Source organism: Thamnophis elegans, chromosome 12 (assembly GCF_009769535.1).
Source record: "Thamnophis elegans isolate rThaEle1 chromosome 12, rThaEle1.pri, whole genome shotgun sequence".
NCBI lineage: Eukaryota > Metazoa > Chordata > Lepidosauria > Squamata > Colubridae > Thamnophis > Thamnophis elegans.
Window position 1 is genome coordinate 19,111,964 of NC_045552.1, and position 7,733 is coordinate 19,119,696.

Below are 7,733 nucleotides of genomic sequence, written 5' to 3' on the forward strand. Positions count from 1 at the left end.
TAAATTCCCATTTTCTCTGGAGGCCAAATGTTTTGTAACTGTAGGCAAACAATCTGCAAAACTTGTTGCCACAAAAATTGGTGACAGCTTTATTTTAAGCCGGTCTCTCAAAGGATTAATTGTAAACAGGGGGAGGGAATATAATTAATAGCTATTCTCCCCCCACCCACCCACCCCGATTGGTGGCTAAAATAGACCCTCCACGTTTCAGTGCAGCATACCTCTGATCCCTGTAGTAGAATGTGAGATACTTTGGATGCGGGGTCAAAAGGTAGTTGCCCAACATTTTTTCCAACTTCTTGATTGACATAGTTAAATCCCTTTCCTGAGTTTGCATAGCAGATGAAGTCATAAACTGCCAAACTGTAATAGGACTGGCTATTTTATAGTTCAGTGTGCAGGTGGCCTCTGCATGTTTCACGGATAATAAATACAATTAGCCCTTGGACAGGAGGCTTCTAAATCCGCTCAAATCCCTATGGTTTGCATTTGTACTTACTGCTCATCTACCAAGAGTCGTATATAACATCCTGAGCCTAAACATATTAAGGGTATGTGCTGTACTATGCGCTTCATTTCCCCAAACTATTTGCCAGATTTATATAACTGCCCATCTCACAAACAAGTGACTCAGGGGTGATGTACAACATGGATAAAAGCGATCAATATATATTAAAAAAAAACAATTACAGGTAGTCCTCAACTTATGGCCACAATTGATGTTGCTAAGTGAGAAATTTGTTAAGTGAGTTTCGCCCCATTTTAAGACTTTTCTTGCCACGTTTGTTAAGTGAATCATTGCAGTTGTTAAATTAGTAATGCGGATGTTAAGTGAATCTATCTTCCCCGTTGATTTGGCTCATCAGATGGTTGCAAAAGGAGTTCAAACGACCCCGGGGACAGGGCAACGGTCATAAATGTGAGTCAGTTGTCAAGCACCCGAAAGTAAAGCAAATGACCATGGGGATGCTGCGATGGTTGTAAGTGTGAAAAACGGCCATAAGTCACTTTTTTCAAGGCTGTTGTAACTTTGAACGGTCACTAAGCAAACTGTTGTAAGTCAAGGACTACCTGTATTATTATTATTATTATTTTAGAAAACCGAAGGCTGAGAGAGAACATATATTAGGGTAAGAGCAGGGGTGGGATCCTACCAGTTTAACAACCCGTTTGCCTGAGTGCATGCACCAGGGTGCGTACTGTGCATGCATGCACAGTTCAAAGAATACTTACCTTCCGGATGGCTGCTTGGGAAGGAAAACATCTGAGGCATAGCAGAGTGCCGCGTGACTCAGCTGAGAAGGTAGGTAAAGCACTGGGACAGGCGGGCGAGCCCACTTGCTCATGGGAGCGAACCGGTTCGCTCCCAGCCGATCTCTAGAGCTACCGGTTCGCCCGAACCGGTCTAAACCAGTCAATCCCACCCCTGGGTAAGAGCAGATGTTGGTAACAATGGAGCCAACTCACCATCTCAGCTCGCAGGCCTGATGGCATTTTGAGAGGCTTCCACAAAATCAACCGGGATTGATAGCCTGCGTTGTTTGGGGGGAAAGAGGCAGAGGTGGGTATTCCATAAAGTATAAGTATAATCTTTATTGTCATTGTACTTAAATACAACGAAATTGGTTTTAACCTCACTGGTGCAAAATTATAACAGAAACGAAAAAGAAAAGAAAAAGAAAAAAAACTAGTGTGTGCATGGAGTGATTGTGGTTGCGTTTAAAAGTCTCACAGCCCAAGGATAGAAACTATCTTTAAACCTGTTTGTTCGGCTGGCTATACTTTGATGTCTTCTGCCTGATGGTAGAAGAGCAAAGAGACACTGACCAGGGTATGAATCATCTCTGAGTATCTTCCTTACTCTGCTAAAGCAGCGAGGCCTGGCGATGTCACCCAGTGGTGTCAGAGGGCAACCAATGGTTTCTTGTGCCGAATTGATCACTCTCTGTAGTGCCTTCCTGTCCGCAGCTGTTAAACCGGCATACCATACTGTAATACAATATGTGAGGACACTTTCTATGGTGGACCGATAGAAAGAGGTCATCAGCCGTTGTTCCACCTGCTTTTTTCACAGGACTCTAAGGAAATGAAGTCTCTGTTGGGCCTTTCCAATCAGCAGAGATGTGTTGTTTTTCCAGGTGAGATCTTGACTAATAAGCAGTCCCAAGAATTTAAAAGAGGAAACCTCTCCACACAGCTCCCCTTGATATATAGTGGGGCAGATTCCTCTCTGTACTTCCGGAAATCCAGTACCATCTCCTTTGTCTTACTAGTAAAGAGAGTGCCACGGTAGAAAAGGCCTTCTGCTTAGCACCCACCAAGTGCAGGATTCTAGCAGATGGCATCTGTAGCCCATCTTTTCTGCTGGATAAGTTGGGATGGTCAGGTGAAATCAGATCCCTCCAATAACCCAGCCCCAGTCCCCCTTGGACTTCAAAGGTCAAAATCCTTGAATTGGACCCAGAAACAAACTGGTAATGCAGCTTGCGATGCAGAGGCATGGCGTATGTTGTGCTAGTAACGCATAGAACTGCTTGTGCCACTGCATTCAGCTGAAATTTCCAGATACTCTTCAAGGGCAGCCCCACGTAGAGCATTGCAGTGGTCCAACTGGGAGGTGACTAGGGCAGGAGTGACCAAGAGCAGAGACCTTTGATTGAATTGTTGAAAGAAATGTCCTTTTGGGTTCAGCTCCAAGTGGGGAAGAAGACACTGGAGACATGGAGGCTGCTTGGAAAGATGGTTTATTGGTGGACAGGGCCACATGGCTTGAGCCCTGTACAGAAAAGGTGATCACATGTTTCAATGTAGGTGAAGAAGAAGAGAAAGGGCTGAGGAAGGGGCTTGTTAGGCTTTTTATACCCTGTTCAGTCCCACCTCTCTGTTTCCTGTTCCTGTGTAAGAAATGTATTCTGACTGGTTATCAGACTCCCATGGTGCCATGCAGGGGGCTACTCTCTAGGCTGTGATGAGTTCTCAGATGCCTTGTGGTCAGTTGAGTAATATCCCTTCCCCCTACAGCTGCAGTGAGGAGAAGTCTTTATTATGTAAAGTGGTCTAGCCTGGCCATCTTAATGGCCCATTAGCTGGTGATGGGCAGAAAGCTATAGGCAACTATTCTGTCTTTTGAAACATGTTTCTTTTCACATCCAGAGAAATATTCTGCCTTTTCAATATTTCCTAGGATATTTCATTTTTCTGGGAGAGGGCTGGATAATAACTTCCCACAAAATAACAGGTGCAATTGATGCACGGTGCAGTTATGCAAAGGCCCTCCTGCCACCTGCTTTTGGAAAAGGAATTGTGGATTCCTAGATTGTTTAGAGCAGGGGTCACCAACCTTTCGGACCTCAGGGACCACTAAATTCATAATTTTAAATCCCACGGACCACTAATATGATCTGCCTAATGACTGGCTGGGAGGGTGTGGCTAGGTGGTCATGTGACTGGATGGGTGTGGCCAACTCGATATCACTCATGTCAAGGAACGCCTCACCAGCCTCTATTCACCAACCCCTACCCAGCCACTCCTCACCTCCCCTATGGACTTCTTAGGGCCCCAACAGGAAGCAGTTGCTGGAGCTAAGCAGCCAGCATCAGAAGGAGTTGACAAAAAAGATCAGTTCAAATTGGATCTGACCGAGGAGGAGGCTCAGCAGAAGCACCTCACTGAGGATTACAAGCAGAGGCTTTCCAAGCAGTGGGAAGACCTGCGGAAGTGCAAGGCCAGGTATTTGGAAGCTCAGCAGCCTGAGATGGTCAGCCAGTTCCAGAACATGATGCAGTCCCACTGGAACAAGGTCCTCTGGCTGTTCTCCACCAGAGGCACTTCCCTCCAGCCTTCGCCCAAAGCCCCACACCAGGAGGCTGAAGCAGACCCCAAGTTGGAATTTCTGCCCCCCTCCGACCCCTACAAAAAGACCTTGAATGGTGAGACTCTCTGCAGCAACACAAATGTTCATTGCACACATTCGTCCCAGGGGGCGTAGTTGGAGGACCCCTGATTTAGTGCAATATAAAAAATGCAAATAATTTTTCTGCGGACCACCAAAATTTCTCGCGGACTACCAGTTGGTGACCGCTGGTTTAGACAGTTCAATCCCATCCAGCACCAAAGATGGCATAAGCCTAGAATCAGTGGGGCACAAAACCCCAATCCACTTCTTCAGTCTTGCCAGGATTCAGTTGTAGCTCTTGTCCCCCCTCCAGCCTCCCACAGCCTCTAATGACTGGCATAGAGCACAGCATCCGTTAATTTGCCAGGAACTGAGATATACAAACGACCATCCTCAGCATGCTGACAACTCAACCACGGTGATGGATCAGCTCACCCACAATCACACGTACACAGTAAACAGGAGAAGGGAAGCCTCCACCTCTGCAGCAGGTCATACAATAAGAGCTGGACAGGATCTCTCCCCAGTCACCACCAGAAGGAGACCATGGTTGATGGCACTGGAAGCTGCTGAGAAGTTAAGTAGGGTGAGGAGAGATGCACCACCCTTCCCAGAGGTTATCCACAGAGGGACCAATTCTGTTGACACAAGGGCCTGAATCCCAACTGAAAAGGATCCAGATAATCCACTTCATTCAGGATCCTCCAAAGCTGCTGTGTAACCACCTTTTCAATCACCCCCAAAGAGGTTTGATACCGGATGAAAATTGACCAGCACAGAGGGGTCCAGCAATCGCTTCAAATAGCTTTTTGAAGAGAGAGCTAATCAAAGTATCCTTCAGAGCAGCGGTCACTAACTGGTGGTCTGTGGACCATGAGAAAATTTTGGTGGTCCGCAGAAAAAAATTTGCATTTTTTATATTGCACTAAATACTTAATATTTAATACTTAAATATTTAAAAATCTTTTTAAAAAATTCATATTAGTGGTCCGCGGGATTTAAAATTATGAATTAAGTGGTCCCTGAGGTCCAAAAGGTTGGGGATCCCTGCTTCAGAGGCAATTTTTCACTCAGTTTACCACAACTAGAGCCCATTCACACTACACACACAGACACCCCTCCTCAACCAGCGAGGAGGGTCATGTGGCCGAGCTCAGGGTCCTAAGAGTCCTATTCACGTCATCAGGCAAACTATTCAAATATACACCTTCCAGATCAGTGGTGGGTTTCAAATTTTTTTAGAACCACTTCTGTAGGTGTGGCCTGCTTTGTGGGAGTGGCTTGCCAGCCATGTGACTGGTGGGAGTGGCTTGCCAACCATGTGACTGGGTGGGTGTGGCCAACTTGTAAAATGTGGTGAAACTCACTTAACAACGCTCTTGCTTAGCAACCAAAATATTGGCTCAGAAACTCTGGCATTTGAAGCATGCAACTCTTAAAGCTGTCAAGTTACCAGACCCTTGCACCCCTAACTCTTTAGGAAAAAAAAACCCAAGGGTGTTCAAACTTGACAGCTTTAAAACTTGTGGACTTCAACTCCCAGAATTTCTCCTCCAATCATGTTGGCTCAGGAACTCTGGCATTGAAGTGTGCAAGTTTTAAAGCTGTCAAGTTACAAGACCCTCACACCCCTAACCCTTTAGAAAAAAAAACCCAGGGGTGTTCAAACTTGACAGCTTTAAGACTTGTGGACTTCAACTCCCAGAATTCCTCCTCTCGCGCTTCATCTTGATGATGTGTGGACAGGTGGGGGGAGGGAGCTGGAACCGGTTCTAAACGGCACTGTAGATTTGTGGAACATCTTCTATAGAAGAGGTTAGAATTGGCAGGAACCCACCCCTGATTCCAGATGTTTTGGACTACAGCTTCCATCAGCTACACCAGCAAGCACTTTCTGGGGGGGGGGGGGGTATACAATTCGCTATGACCAATTCATCAGAGGACTGACAACTTCCCATGGGGCAAGAGTTACATTAATGTCAATGAAATGGTGGAATAATGAAAGAAAGAATGCAAAAGGAGGGATAAAAAGGAAATGCGAATGACAAAATTTTTAAAATTATTTTAAATAATTAAACTGAATTGTGGTGAGTTAGCTGAGGCAAGTTGGTCCGGGCGAATTGGTGGTGGGGAGTTGGCTGAGGGGAATTGAGCTGAGGGGAATTTGCCACAGCAAGCTGTCCCATTCTCCCCTTTGAGGTAGAGTGCCCTTACAACAAGGAGGAGCTGTAGATTGTCAGCTGCAAAATTTCCTTGCTTTCTGATTGGGGTGCACAGACCTTAACTAATGCAGGGTTTGACGCACTACCATTTCTTGAACCAACCGGGCACTGTCTGGATCGGATTCCTGCATTAGATCGGGCAGCGAACCACCACGTCACCCAAACCCACAACGCTCGGGTTGCAAAAGACGTCGAGCAAACAGATCACACGGTGACTTAGCAGGATGGGGGGGGGGGATCAGTTAAGGGAGGGGAGGCGAAGGAGTTGTTGTATTTGCGCAATGTTTTTTTTTTTAAGCAGGCGCGTGTGCAAAGGATAAATCGGAGCCCATCGCCTTGGTGGCCGCGGCGGGGTTGCGGAAGGGATTCGAACTCCATTTAAAAAAAACAAAAAAAACTCACCAACACCATTTGAGACTCCAGGGTTATTTTTAGGCAGCTCCAAAACGAACAAAAACATCGCGCTGTTGCCAGGATCGACTCCCTTCGGGGCTGGAAGGTTCCCCGTAAGCAACCGAAGCCACCCGAAATGGTGTAGGCAGGGTCTCCTGCTTGAATGGGGGTGGGGGTTGGGGTTGGACTAGATGACCTTTAAGGTACCTCCCAACTCTGTTATTCTATATTCTTGCCTTCAGAATTTGTGGGCGTTTCATCTCTGGAGGCTTTGAAAAAGAGACTGGACTGCTATTTGTCAGAAATGATGTAGGGTCTCCTGCTTGAGGGGGGATGGACTAGATGATCTATAAGGTTCCTCCCAACTCTGTTATTCTATATTCTTGCCTTTAGAAGTTGTGGGAGCTTCAAAGGTGTAGGGTCTCCTGCTTGAGCGGGGGTGGGGGGTGGGGGGTGGACTAGATGACCTATAAAGTCCCTTCCATCTCTATTAATCTGTCTATTTATCTGTCTGTCTACTTTACCCCGAACACGGTTTACATAAACCACGGTTTACTGTCTTCCCCTAAAACCCCAGATCTTCAATGCCACCTGGGCTGGCATCGCCCAGCTCCCTGGTCTGCCACCCCATCCCACGCCGGCACAGCCTAGCCTCTCCGTCTATCTCCCCCAGAGGGCTTCAAACTTGGCTACTTTCAGACTTGTTGGACTTCAACTCCCAGCTGGCTGGAGAATTCTGGGAGTTGAAGTCCACAAGTCTGAAAGTGGCCAAGTTTGGGGACCCCTGATATTCTCCCCGCACCCGAGACGGAGCGGCTGATTTGGAGGGGCTCCTTCAAAGCTCCATCCAAAAGAACCAAGGCTTTCCTCTCCGTCTTTGGCGGTCTGGGGAGGGGGTGTCTCTTTCCAGCTGCCCCTTGCGGGGCGCGGGGGCCGAGAGGGTCGGGGCAGCGGAGGCGGGCCCGCCCAACTTCGGTCAACTTTGCGGGCGGAGCGCAGCGCGGCGCCCGCTTCTCTCTCTCTCTCCCCCTCTCACCTCCCCTCGGGCCCTTTTGCGCACGAATCCGCGACGTTTTCCACCCGGGCTGCGGCTCGCCCAGCCGAGATAAAGAGGCGGCGGAGTTGTGGGCCACGCGCGCCTTTCGGGAGGAAGGAAGAAGAGCCCGGCCAAGCGGGCGAAGAGCCGCGGGCGGGGGAAAGGCGCACCTGTTGCTGGCGAGGG